Source organism: Anser anser (genome assembly GCF_964211835.1).
Source record: "Anser anser genome assembly, chromosome: 3".
In the NCBI taxonomy this organism is placed as follows: domain Eukaryota; kingdom Metazoa; phylum Chordata; class Aves; order Anseriformes; family Anatidae; genus Anser; species Anser anser.
In genome coordinates this window covers 3,794,992-3,811,213 of record NC_139722.1, presented here as the reverse complement: position 1 = coordinate 3,811,213, position 16,222 = coordinate 3,794,992, and the positions used below count along the sequence as shown (strand labels likewise).

The 16,222-nt window shown below is 56.0% G+C and overlaps 4 long non-coding RNA genes across 5 annotated transcripts; all 4 read left to right on the top strand.

Moving 5' to 3' along the window:
* Positions 1-332: 332 nt before the first annotated feature.
* LOC310897313 lies at positions 333-3,381 on the top strand. Its single transcript, XR_014582209.1, has 5 exons — positions 333-351; positions 1,556-1,646; positions 1,816-1,906; positions 2,496-2,604; positions 3,129-3,381. It is a non-coding gene; the product is annotated as an uncharacterized lncRNA (long non-coding RNA).
* A 2,072-nt stretch (positions 3,382-5,453) lies between these two features.
* On the top strand, positions 5,454-7,224 carry LOC310897315. The gene is made up of 4 exons (XR_014582216.1): positions 5,454-5,858; positions 6,026-6,116; positions 6,435-6,543; positions 7,069-7,224. It is a non-coding gene; the product is annotated as an uncharacterized lncRNA (long non-coding RNA).
* Positions 7,225-8,677: 1,453 nt separating this feature from the next.
* On the top strand, positions 8,678-10,390 carry LOC310897316. Of its 2 annotated transcripts, none has more exons than XR_014582217.1 (4): positions 8,678-8,774; positions 8,912-9,031; positions 9,602-9,710; positions 10,235-10,390. It is a non-coding gene; the product is annotated as an uncharacterized lncRNA (long non-coding RNA). The 2 variants fall into 2 exon arrangements; XR_014582218.1 differs by having other exon boundaries at positions 8,684-8,774; positions 8,944-9,031.
* A 1,566-nt stretch (positions 10,391-11,956) lies between these two features.
* LOC310897320 lies at positions 11,957-14,456 on the top strand. The gene is made up of 3 exons (XR_014582222.1): positions 11,957-12,203; positions 13,052-13,166; positions 14,199-14,456. It is a non-coding gene; the product is annotated as an uncharacterized lncRNA (long non-coding RNA).
* The last annotated feature ends 1,766 nt before the right edge of the window (positions 14,457-16,222 follow it).

Genomic DNA, 16,222 nt, shown 5'->3' with positions numbered 1-16,222 from the left:
GGCTGCAGAGACCTGGTGTCCTCCAGAACTTCCCACCAGCACAGCCTGGCCACCACCCACGGAGAGTGTGGGGGCCCTTCCCATGCTGCCACCAGCCCCAGAATCACTGTTCAGAAACAACCCCAAAGGGGGATGGGCATTTCCCCCGAGAAATCCCCACAGAGCTGGGATGGACACTGCCAGACTTTTCCTCCTGCAGGCGATGGTATCCCTGACGGCCTCGGGTTCCTCACGCTCATCTCCACACGGCACATTGAAGCCACCATGTACCTTCGCAGTGCACCGAAGGCACTGGTGACCCTTGACAGCCAAACCATGGCCCCACGAGCACTTCTCTGTCCCCAATAAAAGGTGATAGTCTGTATTCCCACTGCTGAGGAGTCTGTGTGTCCTGGGGAATGGTGTGCTGGTGTGTGTCTCTTTTCTTCATCTCCTTCCTCCCTGGGGGCACAACACCACTGAGTCAGAGCTGGTCACCCCCAGGGCATCTGAAGCCCCAGAAAGAATGAGATGAAAAGGATAGTGGAGGAGCTGTCCCTCTCCCTTGTGGCTGTTTTGCATTGTTCCTTTGAAGCTATTTCAAGGGACGTGCCACTCTGAGGGTTGAGGTGGCCTTGGTCCATCCCCAGCTGTTGAGCCTGTATTTGTGCCACCAAGGAGATGCTGTGGGGTGTGGGGGGAATCATCCTGCCCCAGAGGAAATAAGGACGGGTGGCCAGGCCAGGGGGTCACTCGGGAGCTTGGGGCCAGGCTGTGGGGCAGCGCTGTGGGCAAGGCTTGGGGCAGACCAACAGCGTTCATCTCAAGGGAGACATGGGGGTGGCCACTGCACTGCCATGGGGCTGTCCCCATGGGAGCTGGTGGGGCAGAGGACATCCCTGTCCTGGGCCAGGGAGCAGGGCAGGGCAGGGAGGGGCTGGGGCTCAACCTCAAGACCCTTCGTCTCTTCAGGATGAATGTCCCAAAGCATTTGTACATCAGAACACTGGGACAGCCCTCTTGGAACTCAGCTCCACAGGAGAGCTGTGGACTCACCCAGTTGGTGTTCCTCTGCTCACTACCTGTTAATCACAGCAGCCATCAGAAAGACAGCGTCCTATTTGTCACATCTTGGCCTGCCAAACACAAAACTGTACCTGTAACGTTAACGGTAGAGAAAAGAAAAATATTATACATGATCCTGCATGTCATGCACAAGTTGATTACTAAGTAAACTGAGAGGAGAGGGAGAGACAAATATTTTATCCTTTTAAGGGACTGTTTGCTGCTGGGATCTCCCCTAGCCCATCTGCTTTGCCCATGGCGGGCGGTTCATGCCCAGGCACCGCAGGCTGCGTGCCAGCTGTGCCCCCGGGTGTCACAAGCTGTGTTGCGTGAGGATAACGGTGACGATTGCAACAGCCCCAGCAGGCACCTCAGCAGCCAGGAGGGACGAGGAGCAACCCCACCATGCCCATGCCCATGGGTCTCTGACTGATTGGCCAAGGGCAGAGGCGGCAGCAGGAAGACGCCCAGCTCCCACCCACCAGCAATGGCATAAAACCCTCACGTTTAGGGCAAAGCAGCACTCCCTGGCCGCAGGGGCACGTGGACACGAGGGATTCCTGTTGGATCTCTTTGTGCCTGAGCACCAAGACCTTCATCAGGTAGGTGCACACCTCACAACTCTTCTGAAGAGAAAGGCTGAGAAAACATCTTTTTCTCGTAGGCGCAGCTAGCCCCTATTTGGGTTCCCCAAAGCTGTGCCCAGGCTCCTGCAGCACCACCTGGGGTTCTCCCCCAGGTCCTCGTCACCACGGTTTGTCTTTTCTGCAGCAGCCCCGTGAAGACCTGCTCCGGGCATCAGCCATGAAGATCCTGTTCCTGCTCTTCCCATTCTTCCTCCTCTTTCTCCAGGGTGCTGCAGGTGAGAGGGGAAGAAGGGAGATGGGCTGAGGTGTGGATAGCAGTGTCCTTCAGAGGGACCTTTTGGCCTGTGCAGGGATGGGAGAGAGCCCAAGGGGGATGTTGGCTTGGTGGAATGGCTGGCACACAAAGTGTTTTTGTTTTGACCTCCAGCACAGCGTCCCAAAGCCCCCTTCCCTCAAGCCATGATTCCTTTGAGGGCTGGGTAAGGACTTTCCATCAGAGCTCCCTCAGACTCACGGTGCAGCTTGGACAGGGCTGTGGGCTGTGATGAGTGCCCCACTTGATAGCTCTGCTGGTCCAGGCAGGGCTGGACACGCAGCTGGGCAGCCAGCACGCCTTTCCCTTCATCTTCTTGCTGGTCCTCCTCCCTCTCTGCTCTTGTGTGCACCTGTAGGGCTGTGAAAGAGCCCTTCTGGGTGAGACACCTTGCTTTGGAAGACCTACATACCCCAAGCGTGAAGATGATGTGCCCAGATGTTGGCCTCGAATGCATTGAGGGTGTCAGTGCACACACTCTGCAAGCACTCACAACTCACCCAAATCATCACCTCAACTGTTTTTGTGTCTATGATTTCCCATGGCTCCAGGAAGCTCCCATGCATGCAGACTAAGAGGGGGAATCTGTACCTTTGGGAGATGCCGCTTCCCTTCCAGACCCATTGGGAGGTGTTCATCTCTAGTTCGCTGCTGCAGAAGGTAAGGTCTGGATTCCTGGCTGAGGAAAGGAATTCCTCCTTTATCCATTGAAATGGTTGTTACAGAACTCTTTCTAGTCGATGCCTCGTAAATACTCTGCTGCATTTATGCTCTGTGGGAGAGTCCCAGGAAGGGAGGGAAGAGTCCTCATAAATTTTGAACTACCTTTTTGGAGGTTGAAACAGTTCCAGCTCTCAAGACCAATGTGTCACTGGTCCTATGACACTTTTAATGGCTTTGCAGAGGGCATATCCCTGCTGCACAACAGTCAAGGTTTTCCCTGGGAGAAGGGCCAAGGTCACAACCCTGTTCTCGATGACAATGCAAAGACTTGGAGGCAGGGCTACCACCCCTAAGCATAACGTGTCAGTGCTGTCTGCAGAAAGGGCTGCTGTTTACCTCCATGGAGGCTGATTCTTTTGCACCATGTATTTGGCTTTCATACCAGAGGAGGTGGGAGCAACTGGGAGCATGGGAGAAGGAAGTTGCAAGCTGGTGACATGCTTTCTGCTTCCTTCTTACAGCACATGGGTTTGATGCCCTGAATTCTGTGAGCAGGATGTCCCCCTCGCTTCTCGCTCCTGGAAACAGCTCCTGACGTCCTCTCCCCTTCCCGCCCCTGCAGTCTCCCCGTGCAGTGCCCATGGGAGTGGAAGCACTGCTCCTGCTGGGTGCGAGGGCACCCGTGTGCTGGAGACATCCTGCCCCAGGCCTGCTGCCGTTTGGCCAGAGGTTGCTTTTCCCCGCTCAAATAAAGGCGTGCAGTTTGGCATTGCAGCTGGTGGGAAGCGTGAGCGTGTCCTTGTGCCAGAGGGTGCCCAGGGATGCTGTTCCCCACCAGCACCGTGGGGACGCCGGGGCTGGCAGTCCCTGTGGGGCCAGGCTGTTTGCTGCGGGTGAGGAAGGCGCTGTGCAGGCGCTGCCTGCTGGGGTGGGCGAGTGACAGCCCTGTGCTGGTGCTGCCGGGCACGGGCGTCTCTTGTCCCGGGCAGCCACAGGTGACAGCAGCGCTGGCTGCATGCAGAGGGCTGTGCCTTGCTGGGCATGGCCAGGGCTGCCCACCCAATCTGTTCTGATGTCCCCATGTTCCTCCTTGTCCTTCCCCAGCATGGTGGAGCCCTGCCCGCTAGGGGCTGTGCTGGGAGCTTGGCTGTGCTCTCCCAATGCTGTGAGTTAGAGCTCTTCTGACACTGTACAAATGAGAAAAAAAATGAAGAATATTGGTCATGATCAGAGAGTCACAGAATCCCTGAATATCCTGAGTACAAAGCGACCCACAAGGACCATCGAGTCCAAATCCTGGCTCCACAGAGCACCACCCAAAACCAATCCCTATGCCTGAGAGCGTTGTCCCAACACTTCTTGGACTCCAGCAGGCTTGGACACCAGCAGGATCCTGTCCAGGTGCCCAACCACCCCTGGGTGCAGAACCTTTCCCTCACACCCAGCCTGACCCTCCCCTGTCCCAGCTCCATGCCGTTCCCTCGGGTCCTGTCGCTGTCCCCAGAGAGCAGAGCTCAGCGCCTGCCCCTCCGCTCCCCTCGTGAGGGAGCTGCAGGCCGCCATGAGGCCTCCCCTCGGCCTGCTCTGCTCTGGGCTGAGCAAACCAAGGGACCTCAGCTGCTCCTCACACACCTTCCCCTCCAGACCCTCCACCACCTTTGTAGCCCGCCTTTGGACATTCCTCAGTAGTTTGATGCCCTTCTGACACTGTGGTGCCCAAAACCACCCCCAGTGCTTGAGGTGAGGCAGCAGCAGGCAGAGCAGAGCAGGACAATCCTTTCCCTCGCCCAGCTGCAGTGCCGGGCCTCATGTACCCCAAGTTATTTGGAGCACAAGTCCTGTGAGGAGCAGCTGAGGGCACCGGGGGTGTTTAGTTTGGAGAAGAGGAGGCTCAGGGGAGACCTTATTGCTCTCTGCAACTGCCTGAAAGGAAGGTGTGGGGAGCTGGGGGTCGGCCTCTTCTCACAGGTAACCAGTGATAGGACTAGAGGGAATGGCCTCACGTTGTGCCAGGGGAGGTTCAGGTTGGAAGTGAGGAGACATTTCTGCTCAGAAGGAGCAGTCAGGCGTTGGGACGGGTTGCCCAGGGAGGTGGTGGAGTCACCGTCCCTGGGATTGTTGAAGGAAAGGTTGGACGTGGTGCTTAGGGACATGGTTTAGGATGTGACACTGGTAGTCGGGGGATGGTTGGACCGGATGATCTTGGAGGGATTCTCCAACCTTAATGATCCTGTGATTTCTGGCCCTCCTGGCTGCCAGGGCACGCTGCTGCCTCAGATCCAACCTGCTGTCAGCCAAAACCCCCAGCTCCATTTCCACAGGCTGCTCTCAAGCCTCTCCTCCCCCACGCTCTACATCTAGCGGGGGCTGCCCCGGCCCAGGTGCAGAATCCCAGCTTTGCTCTTGGTGAACTTCATGCCCTTGGTGACGGCCCAGCCCACTACTCTGTCAGGATCTCTCTATAAGGCCTCTCACCCCTTGGGGGAATCCACAGCTCCTCCCTGTTTAGGCTCATCTGCAAACTTAGAATGCGTTTGAGTCCTGCACCCAAACCAGTTAAAAAAACACTGATGAGATCTGGCTCTAAAATGGAGCCCTAGGCATCCCAATGGGGACTGTCTGCAAGCTTAATGCAACCCCTTTTACTATAACCCCTTGACCCCGACCCCTCAGCCACTTGTTTGCTTATGGTCTTTTGTTCTTGCCTAGCTTGATGCGTGGCATTTTCTCCAGAAGGACACTGTGAATGCCAGTGTTAGAAGCTGTACTGATATCAATGATCCTGCACATTGCATGCTAGCTGACAATTTCAAAAAATTGCGAGGATGCCTGAGGGAAGCCGCCTTCTCCTTGCAGGGTGCCCGTGCTGCCATTGCCTGCCCCAGCCCATCTGCTTTGTCCATGGCGGGCGGTTCATGCCCAGGCACCGCAGGCTGCGTGCCCGCTGTGCCCCCGGGTGTCACAAGCTGTGTTGCGTGAGGATAACGGTGACGATTGCAACAGCCCCAGCAGGCACCTCAGCAGCCAGGAGGGACGAGGAGCAACCCCACCATGCCCATGCCCATGGGTCTCTGACGGATTGGCGAAGGGCGGCAGAGGCGGCACCAGGAAGAAGCCCAGCTCCCACCCACCAGCAGTGGCATAAAACCCTCATGTTTAGGGCAAAGCAGCACTCCCTGGCCGCAGGGGCACGTGGACACGAGGGATTCCTGTTGGATCTCTTTGTGCCTGAGCACCAAGACCTTCATCAGGTAGGTGCACACCTCACAACTCTTCTGAAGAGAAAGGCTGGGAAACATCTTTTTCTTGTAGGCACAGCTAGCCCTTATTTGGGTTCTCCAAGCTGTGCCCAGGCTCCTGCAGCACCACCTGGGGTTCTCCCCCAGGTCCTCGTCACCACAGTTTGTCTTTTCTGCAGCAGCCCCGTGAAGACCTTCTCTGGGCATCAGCCATGAAGATCCTGTTCCTGCTCTTCCCCTTCTTCCTCCTCTTTCTCCAGGGTGCTGCAGGTGAGAGGGGAAGGAGGGAGATGGGCTGAGGTGTGGACAGCAGTGTCCTTCAGAGGGACCTTTTGGCCTGTGCAGGGATAGGAGAGAGCCCAAGGGGGATGTTGGCTTGGTGGAATGGCTGGCACACGAAGTGTTTTTGTTTTGACCCCCAGCACAATTTTCCAAAGTCACCTTGTCTCGAGCCTCTCCGTGTGACTTTTGAAAATCTCTCAGCAAGTTGACTCTAGAATCTCTCTGGGCAAGATGTGCCAGTGCTCTGACCCATGTTGCAATTATCTTTACAATGGCTTCTCTGTGCATGTCTTTCTATTGCAACAGGAAATTCTGTCCTCTGCAGAATAAGAGGGGGAAATTGTCGTGTGCGGGGCTGCCAGTTCACTGAAAGACGTATTGGGAGATGTTCAGGTTTCATACCCTGTTGCAGCAGGTAAGGTCCTGGCTGAGGAAAGGGATTCCTCCTTTGTCCACCTAAATAATTGTTACAGAACTCTTCCTAGTCCACACCTAACCATCAGCATCAGAATGCGCTCCGCATGAGATGCCTGGAAATGAAGGGGATTGTGGGTTCGGATGTGTGGGTTCAGCCCTGTGTGGGGCTGAAGGACCCTAACCTTAGCCAGCACCTCCCCATTCTGCTCAGCCCCACAAGGCTTGCCCAGCCTTTGCAGAGGACTCTCCCATGCTGGCAAAGGGTTGTGGTTACCTTTTGGAGATGGTCAAGGACACGGTCCTGTTCTTGATGCTTCTGCAAAGACTCGGAGTCAGGGCTACCAGCACTAAGGAGGGCACAGTTCTAAGCCCTCAGCAGTAAGGCCATGAGTTCACCTCTGGGCATTTGACTCTTATGTCTTAAGATTCGTTAGTCCTTGGACAGGAGGTGGGAGAGAGTGGGAGAGAGACAAAAGGGAGAAGTTTCAAGCAGGTGCCATGCTTGTCTGCTTTCTCTGTACAGGACATGGGGTTGATGCCCTGGATTCTGTGAGCAGGATGTCCCCCTCGCTTCTCGATCCTGGAAACAGCTCCTGATGTCCTGTTCCACGGGCCTACAATTGTTTGGCCAGAGGCTGCTTTTCTCCACTCGAATAAAGGCGTGCAGTTTGGCATTGCAGCTGGTGGGAAGCGTGAGCGTGTCCTTGTGCCAGAGGGTGCCCAGGGGTGCTGTTCCCCACTAGCGCCTTGGGGTCGTCGGGATGGCAGTTCTTGCGGGGCCGGGCTGTTTGCTGTGGGTGAGGAAGGCGCTGTGCAGGCGCTGACTGCTGAGGAGGGTGAGCGGGAGCTCTGTGCTGGTGCTGCTGGGCACGGGAGGCCATTGTCCCGGGGAGTCCTGGGTGCCAGCACAAAGGTACAAAGGGACCCACAAGGACCATTGAGTCCAAATCCTGGCTCCACAAAGCACCACCCAAAACCAATCCCTATGCCTGAGAGAATTGTCCCAACACTTCTTGGACTCCAGCAGGCTTGGAAACCAGCAAGATCCTATCCAGGTGCCCAACCACCCCTGGGTGCAGAACCTTTCCCTCACACCCAGCCTGACCCTCCCCTGTCCCAGCTCCATGCCGTCCCCTCGGGTCCTGTCGCTGTCCCCAGAGAGCAGAGCTCAGCGCCTGCCCCTCCGCTCCCCTCGTGAGGGAGCTGCAGGCCGCCATGAGGCCTCCCCTCGGCCTGCTCTGCTCTGGGCTGAACAAACCCAGGCACCTCAGCCTCTCCTCACACACCATTCCCTCCAGACCCGTCACCATCTTTGTAGCCCACCTTTGGACACTCTCTGGTAGTTTGATGCCCTTCTGACACTGTGGCGCCCAAAACCGCCCACAGTGCTCGAGGTGAGGCGGCAGCAGGCAGAGCAGAGTGGAACAATCCCTTCTCTTGACCAGCTGCAATGCTGGGCCTGATGCCCCCCAGACTGGAGCAGACGTCCTGTGAGGAGCGGCTGAGGGCACTGGGGGTGTTTAGTTTGGAGAAGATGAGGCACAGGGGAGACCTTATTGCTCTCTGCAACTCCCTGAAAGGAAGGTGTAGGGAGCTGGGGGTAGGCCTCTTCTCACAGGTAACCAGTGATAGGACCAGAGGGAATGGCCTCACATTGTGCCAGGGAAGGTTTAGGTTAGAACGTAGGAGACATTTCTTCTCAGAAAGAGCAGTCAGGCATTGGGACGGGTTGCCCAGGGAGGTGGTGGAGTCACCGTCACTGGTGACAACCAGTACTGGAAGCTGTACTGAAACCAGTGATCTTGCCCATCGCATGCTAGCTGTCAATTTCAAAAACAATGAGAGGACGCCTGAGGGAAGCCTTCTTCTCTGTCCAGGGTACCTGTGTAGCCATTGCCCTCCAGGCACCGCAGGCTGCGTGCCAGCTGTGCCCCCGGGTGTCACAAGCTGTGTTGCATGAGGATAACAGTGACGATTGCAACAGCCCCAGCAGGCACCTCAGCAGCCAGGAGGGACGAGGAGCAACCCCACCATGCCCATGCCCATGGGTCTCTGACTGATTGGCCAAGGGCAGAGGCGGCACCAGGAAGAAGCCCAGCTCCAACCCACCAGCAGTGGCATAAAACCCTCACGTTTAGGGCAAAGCAGCACTCCCTGGCCGCAGGGGCACGTGGACACGAGGGATTCCTGTTGGGTCTCTTTGTGCCTGAGCACCAAGACCTTCATCAGGTAGGTGCACACCTCACAACTCTTCTGAAGAGAAAGGCTGAGGAAAAATCTTTTTCCTGTAGGTGCAGGCAGCCCCTGTCTGAGTTCCTGAAAGCTGTGCCCAGGCTCCTGCATCACCACCTGGGGTTCTCCCCCAGGTCCTTGTCACCTTGGTTTGTCTTCACTGCAGCCCTGTGAAGACCTGCTCCGGGCATCAGCCATGAAGATCCTGTTCCTGCTCTTCCCCTTCTTCCTCCTCTTTCTCCAGGGCACTGCAGGTGAGAGGGGAAGGAGGGAGATGGGCTGAGGTGTGGACCTGTGGCAGTGTCGTCCTCCATGTCCAGGGAAGGAATGTGATTTGTTGGAGTGATTCAAAGGTTAGGAGGGACTGTTGAGAAGAAGCCTTCTGAGTGGTCTTTGCCAGAGGACATGGAATTGGGGTGTAGAAAGAGTTGAGAACAAAAGGCCTGGCTTCCTGTGGGGTCAGGAAGAGGTTTGGCTGCAGGTTGCAAGCCTGTGTCCAGCTGCTCCTCTGCTCTTGCCTCTGAAAAAGCTCCCGTCAGCAAGGCTGAGGTTAGCACAGCAGCGTCTTTCAGAGGGATCTTTTGGCCTTTGGGAGAGAGTCCAAGGGGGATGTTGGGTTGGTGGCTGGCACTCAGAGTGGTTTCGTTTTGACCCCCAGCACTGCGTCCCAAAGCCTCCTTGTCTCGAGCCTCTCCGTGTGACTTTTGATGATCTCTAAGTAGGCTGTCTCCAGAACCTCTCTTGACAAGCGGTCCCAGTGCTCTGACCCATGCTGCAATTATCTTTACAATGGCTTCTCTGTGCATGACTTTCTCTTGCAACAGGAAATTTTATCCAATGCAGAATTGGAGGGGGAATTTGTCGTTTTGGGGGCTGCCAGTTCGCTGAAACCCAGATTGGGAAATGTTTCGGTTTCGTACCCTGTTGCAGCAGGTAAGGTCCTGGCTGCAGAAAGGGATTCCTCCTTTGTCCTTTGAAATGATTGTTACAGTACTCTTCCTATTCCACACCTAACCATCAGCATCAGAATGCGCTCCGCAGGAGAGGCCTGGAAAGGAAGGGGATTGTGGGTTTGGATGTGCGGATTCAGCCCTGTATGGTGCTGAAGGACCCTAAGCTTAGCCAGCACCTCCCCATTCTGCTCAGCCCCACAAGGCTTGCCCAGCCTTTGCAGAGGACTCTCCCATGCTGGCAAAGGGTTGTGGTTACCTTTTGGAGATGGTCAAGGACACGGTCCTGTTCTTGATGCTTCTGCAAAGACTCGGAGTCAGGGCTACCAGCACTAAGGAGGGCACAGTTCTAAGCCCTCAGCAGTAAGGCCATGAGTTCACCTCTGGGCATCTGACTCTTATGTCTCAAGACTCGTTTGTCCTTGGACAGGAGGTGGGAGAGAGTGGGAGAGAGACAAAAGGGAGAAGTTTCAAGGAGGTGATAAGTTTTCTGCTTTCTCTGTACAGGATATGGGGCTGATGCCCTGGATTCTGTGAGCAGGATGTCCCCCTCGCTTCTCGCTCCTGGAAACAGCTCCTGATGTCCTGTTCCACGGGCCTACAATTGTTTGGCCAGAGGCTGCTTTTCTCCACTCGAATAAAGGCGTGCAGATTGGCATTGCAGCTGGTGGGAAGCGTGAGCGTGTCCTTGTGCCAGAGGGTGCCCAGGGGTGCTGTTCCCCACCAGCACCGTGGGGACGCCGGGGCTGGCAGTCCCTGTGGGGCCAGGCTGTTTGCTGCGGGTGAGGAAGGGGCTGTGCAGGCGCTGACTGTTGAGGAGGGCGAGCGGGAGCCCTGTGCTGATACTGTCGGGCACGGGCGGCCATTGTCCCGGGGAGTCCCGGGTGCCAGCACAAAGGTACAAGGGACCCACAAGGACCACTGAGTCCAAATCCTGGCTCCACAAAGCACCACCCAAAACCAATCCCTATGTCTGAGAGAATTGTCCCAACACTTCTTGGACTCCAGCAGGCTTGGACACCAGCAAGATCCTATCCAGGTGCCCAACCACCCCTGGGTGCAGAACCTTTCCCTCACACCCAGCCTGACCCTCCCCTGTCCCAGCTCCATGCCGTCCCCTCGGGTCCTGTCGCTGTCCCCAGAGAGCAGAGCTCAGCGCCTGCCCCTCCGCTCCCCTCGTGAGGGAGCTGCAGGCCGCCATGAGGCCTCCCCTCGGCCTGCTCTGCTCTGGGCTGAACAAACCCAGGCACCTCAGCCGCTCCTCACACGCCTTCCCCTCCAGACCCTTCACAACCTTTGTAGCCCTCCTTGGACACTCTGTGGTAGTTTTATGCCCTTCTGACACTGAGGTGCCCAAAACCGCCCGCAGTGTTCCAGGTGAGGTGGCAGCAGGCAGAGCAGAGCAGGACAATCCCTTCCCTTGACCAGCTGCAGTGCTGAGCCTGATGCCCCCCAGGCTATTTGGAGCACAAGTCCTGTGAGGAGTGGCTGAGGGCACTGGGGGTGTTTTGCCTGGAGAAGAAGAGGAGGCTGCGGGCAGACCTTCTTGTTCTCTGCAACTGCCTGAAAGGAAGGTGTGGGGAGCTGGGGGTGGGCCTCTTCTCACAGGTAACCAGTGATAGGACTAGAGGGAATGGCCTCAAGTTGTGCCAGGGGAGGTTCAGGTTGGAAATGAGGAGACATTTCTGCTCAGAAAGAGCAGTCAGGCATTGGGACGGGTTGCCCAGGGAGGTGGTGGAGTCACCGTCACTGGTGACAACCAGTACTAGAAGCTGTACTGAAACCAGTGATCTTGCCCATCGCATGCTAGTTGTCCATTTCAAAAACAATGAGAGGACGCCTGAGGGAAGCCTTCTTCTCTGTCCAGGGTACCTGTGTAGCCATTGCCCTCCAGGCACCGCAGGCTGCGTGCCAGCTGTGCCCCCGGGTGTCACAAGCTGTGTTGCATGAGGATAACAGTGACGATTGCAACAGCCCCAGCAGGCACCTCAGCAGCCAGGAGGGACGAGGAGCAACCCCACCATGCCCATGTCCATGGGTCTCTGACTGATTGGCCAAGGGCAGAGGCGGCAGCAGGAGGAAGCCCAGCTCCAACCCACCAGCAATGGGATAAAACCCTCTCGTTTAGGGCAAAGCAGCACTCCCTGGCCGCAGGGGCACGTGGACACGAGGGATTCCTGTTGGATCTCTTTGTGCCTGAGCACCAAGACCTTCATCAGGTAGGTGCACACCTCACAACTCTTCTGAAGAGAAAGGCTGAGGAAAAATCTTTTTCCTGTAGGTGCAGGCAGCCCCTGTCTGAGTTCCTGAAAGCTGTGCCCAGGCTCCTGCAGCACCACCTGGGGTTCTCCCCCAGGTCCTTGTCACCTCGGTTTGTCTTCTCTGCAGCTGTGTGAAGACCTGTTCCGGTCATCAGCCATGAAGATCCTGTTCCTGCTCTTCTCCTTCTTCCTCCTCTTTCTCCAGGGCGCTGCAGGTGAGAGGGGGAGGAGGGAGATGGGCTGAGGTGTGGACCTGTGGCAGTGTGGTCCTCCATGTCCAGGGAAGCAATGCCAGTTTTTGGAGTGATTCAAGGTTTTGGAGGGACTGTTGAAAAGAAGCCTTCTGAGTGGTCTTTGCAAGAGGACATGGAATTGGGGTGTAGAAAAGGCTGAAGAAGAAAGGCCTGGCTTGCTGTGGGGTCAGGAAGAGGTTTGGCTGCAGGCTACAAGCCTGTGTCCAGCTGCTCCTCTGCTCTTGTCTCTGCAAGAGCACCCATCAGCAATGCTGAGGTTAGCACAGCAGTGTCCTTCAGAGGGATCTTTTGGCCTGTGCAGGGATGGCAGAGAGCCCAAGCGGGATGTTGACTTGGTGGTATGGCCGGCATACAAAGCGGTCCTATTTTGAGACCTGGTGTTTCAGCACAGTGTCCCAAAGCCCCCTTCTCCCGAGCCATGATCCATGTGAGGGCTGGGTAAGGGCTTTCCTTCGGAGTTCCCTCAAACTCACAGAGCAGCTTGGACAGGGCTGTGGGCTGTGATGAGTGCCCCACTTAACAGCTCTGCTGGTCCAGGCAGAGCTGGACACGCAGCTGGGCAGCCAGCACGCTTCTCCCTTGGTCTTCCCACTGGTCTTCCTCCCTCTCTGCTCTTGTGTGCACCTGTAGGGGTGTGAAAGAGCCCTTCTGGGTGAGACACCTTGCGTTGGAAGACCCACATATGGCAAGCATGAAGATGAGCCTACATGTTGGTCTGGAACGCATGGAGAGTGTCAGTGCTTCTTCAAGCACTCACAACTCACCCAAATCATCACCTCAGCTGTTTTTGTGTCTATGATTCTCCATAGCTCCAGGAAATGGCATAGAATGTGGACGATATGGGGGATTCTGTACCTTTGGGAGATGTCCCTTCCCTGCCACGGCTATTGGGAAATGTGCAGATTTCGTTCCCTGCTGCAGAAGGTAAGGTCTGTAAGAAATACCTCAATAATGTTCTCAGGGAGGGTCTTGTGTGAAGCTATTTTACTCGCGATTGCAATGGTGGGCATCCTGCAAGCAGGAACACCCAGCAAACGTATATCATAACCTTATATTCCCTATTACCCTGCATTTGATTCCTACTGCTTCCTCACTAGCTTAGTAGTACAGGTTCACAAACTATTTGATGCTTATTACTGTATCATATATGTACAATTTTATTTGACCAACCTTTAATTTCTCCTCTTCCTTTTCCTCCCTTCTTCTGTCGTGACTAGAGGCCCGCAATTTTCTGTTTTTAATGATTTTGCACTGTTGGCCTTGTTTTTCTTACCTATCCTCCTTATTCTGGGACAGTGAGACCTTCCCCTTACCTGCTTAACATACTCCCCACTGCTATGCCACTGTCGTGCCTGCAAATCACTTTTGAATATGCAAGGTTAATGGAATTTTCCACTGCAAAACCACGTTCTACTGCAAAAACACAGCTTTGTATCTCACAGGTCTAGCATCCTGGATGTGGAAAGGAATTCCTCCTTTATCCATTGAAATGGTCGTTACAGAACTCTTTCTAGTCAATGCCTGGTAAATACTCTGCTGTATTTATGCTTTGTGGGAGAGTCCCAGAAAGGGAGGGAAGAGTGGATTTGGAAGTGCCCTTTTTGGGGCTGAAACAGCTCAAAATCCCAAGACAAACATTACCATGCAGTCCCGTGATACCTTTGCAGCTTTGCAAAGGGCATATCCCTGCTGCACAACACTCAAGGTTTTCCCTGGGAGAAGGGCCAAGGTCACAACCCTGTTCTCGATGACAATGCAAAGACTTGGAGGCAGGGCTACCACCCCTAAGCATAACGTGTCAGTGCTGTCTGCAGAAAGGGCTGCTGTTTACCTCCATGGAGGCTGATTCTTTTGCACCATGTATTTGGCTTTCATACCAGAGGAGGTGGGAGCAACTGGGAGCATGGGAGAAGGAAGTTGCAAGCTGGTGACATGCTTTCTGCTTCCTTCTTACAGCACATGGGTTTGATGCCCTGAATTCTGTGAGCAGGATGTCCCCCTCGCTTCTCGCTCCTGGAAACAGCTCCTGACGTCCTCTCCCCTTCCCGCCCCTGCAGTCTCCCCGTGCAGTGCCCGTGGGAGTGGAAGCACTGCTCCTGCTGGGTGCGAGGGCACCCGTGTGCTGGAGACATCCTGCCCCAGGCCTGCTGCCGTTTGGCCAGAGGCTGCTTTTCCGCGCTCAAATAAAGGCGTGCAGTTTGGCATTGCAGCTGGTGGGAAGCGTGAGCGTGTCCTTGTGCCAGAGGGTGCCCAGGGGTGCTGTTCCCCACCAGCGCTGTGGGGATGCCCGGGCTGGCAGTCCCTGTGGGGCCAGGCTGTTTGCTGCGGGTGAGGAAGGTGCTGTGTGTCCCGGGCAGCCACGGGAGCCAGCACAAAGGTACGAAGAGACCCACAAGGACCACTGAGTCCAAATCCTGGCTCTACAAAGCACCACCCAAAACCAATCCCTATGCCTGAGAGAATTGTCCCAACACTTCTTGGACTCCAGCAGGCTTGGACACCAGCAGGATCCTGTCCAGGTGTCCGACCACCCCTGGGTGCAGAACCTTTCCCTCACACCCAGCCTGACCCTCCCCTGTCCCAGCTCCATGCCGTTCCCTCGGGTCCTGTCGCTGTCCCCAGAGAGCAGAGCTCAGCGCCTGCCCCTCCGCTCCCCTCGTGAGGGAGCTGCAGGCCGCCATGAGGCCTCCCCTCGGCCTGCTCTGCTCTGGGCTGAACAAACCCAGGCACCTCAGCCACTCCTCACACACCTTCCCCTCCAGACCCTCCCCCACCTTCATGGCCCTCCCTTGGACACTCTCTGGTAGTTTTACGCCCTTCTGACACTGTGGCGCCCAAAACCACCCCCAGTGCTCGAGGTGAGACAGCAGCAGGCGGAGCAGAGCAGGACAATCCCTTCTCTTGACCGGCTGCAGTGCCAGGCCTGATGTCCCCCAAGCTATTTGGAGCACAAGTCCTGTGAGGAGCAGCTGAGGGCACTGCGGGTGTTTAGTCTAGAGCAGAGGAGGCTCAGGGGAGACCTTATTGTTCTCTGCAACTGCCTGAAAGGAAGGTGTGGGGAGCTGGGGGTCGGCCTCTTCTCACAGGTAACCAGTGATAGGACTAGAGGGAATGGCCTCAAGTTCTACCAAGGGAAGTTCAGGTTGTAAATGAGAAGACATTTCTTCTCAGAAAGAGCAGTCAGGCATTGGGATGGGTTGCCCAGGGAGGTGGTGGAGTCACCGTCCCTGGAGGTGTTGAAGGAAAGGTTGGACGTGGTGCTTAGGGATGTGGTTTTGTGGGTGACATTGGTGGTAGGGGGATGGTTGGACCAGATGATCTTGAAGGTCTTGGCCAACCTTAACCATTCTATGATTCTATGGTTTAATGGTGGACTTGGCAGTGCTCGCTTCTGGGTTGGACTTGGTGATCTCAGAGTTTTTTTCCACCTAAATGATTCCTTGATTCCATGTTAGGACAGAGGCACAACCAGTGTCGCTCATTAGCTCAGCTTTGGCCACCAACAGGTCCCTTTTGGAGTGGGCTGGACCTGGCTCTTGTCTGACATGGGGCAGCTGCGGGGCTCTTCTCTCAGAGGCCACCCCCGCACCCCCCTGGCTTCCAAACCCTCTCCAAGGAGTCCCAAGATGTCGTATCATTAACAATATGCGAGGACGCCTGAGGGAAGCCTTCTTCTCCTTGCAGGGTGCCCGTGCTGCCATTGCCTGCCCCAGCCCATCTGCTTTGTCCATGGCGGGCAGTTCATGCCCAGGCACCGCAGGCTGCGTGCCAGCTGTGCCCCCGGGTGTCACAAGCTGTGTTGCGCGAGGATAACGGTGACGATTGCAACAGCCCCAGCAGGCACCTCAGCAGCCAGGAGGGACGAGGAGCAACCCCACCATGCCCCATGCCCATGGGTCTCTGACTGATTGGCCAAGGGCAGAGGCGGCAGCAGGAAGAAGCCCAGCTCCCACCCACCAGCAATGGCATAAAACCCTCAC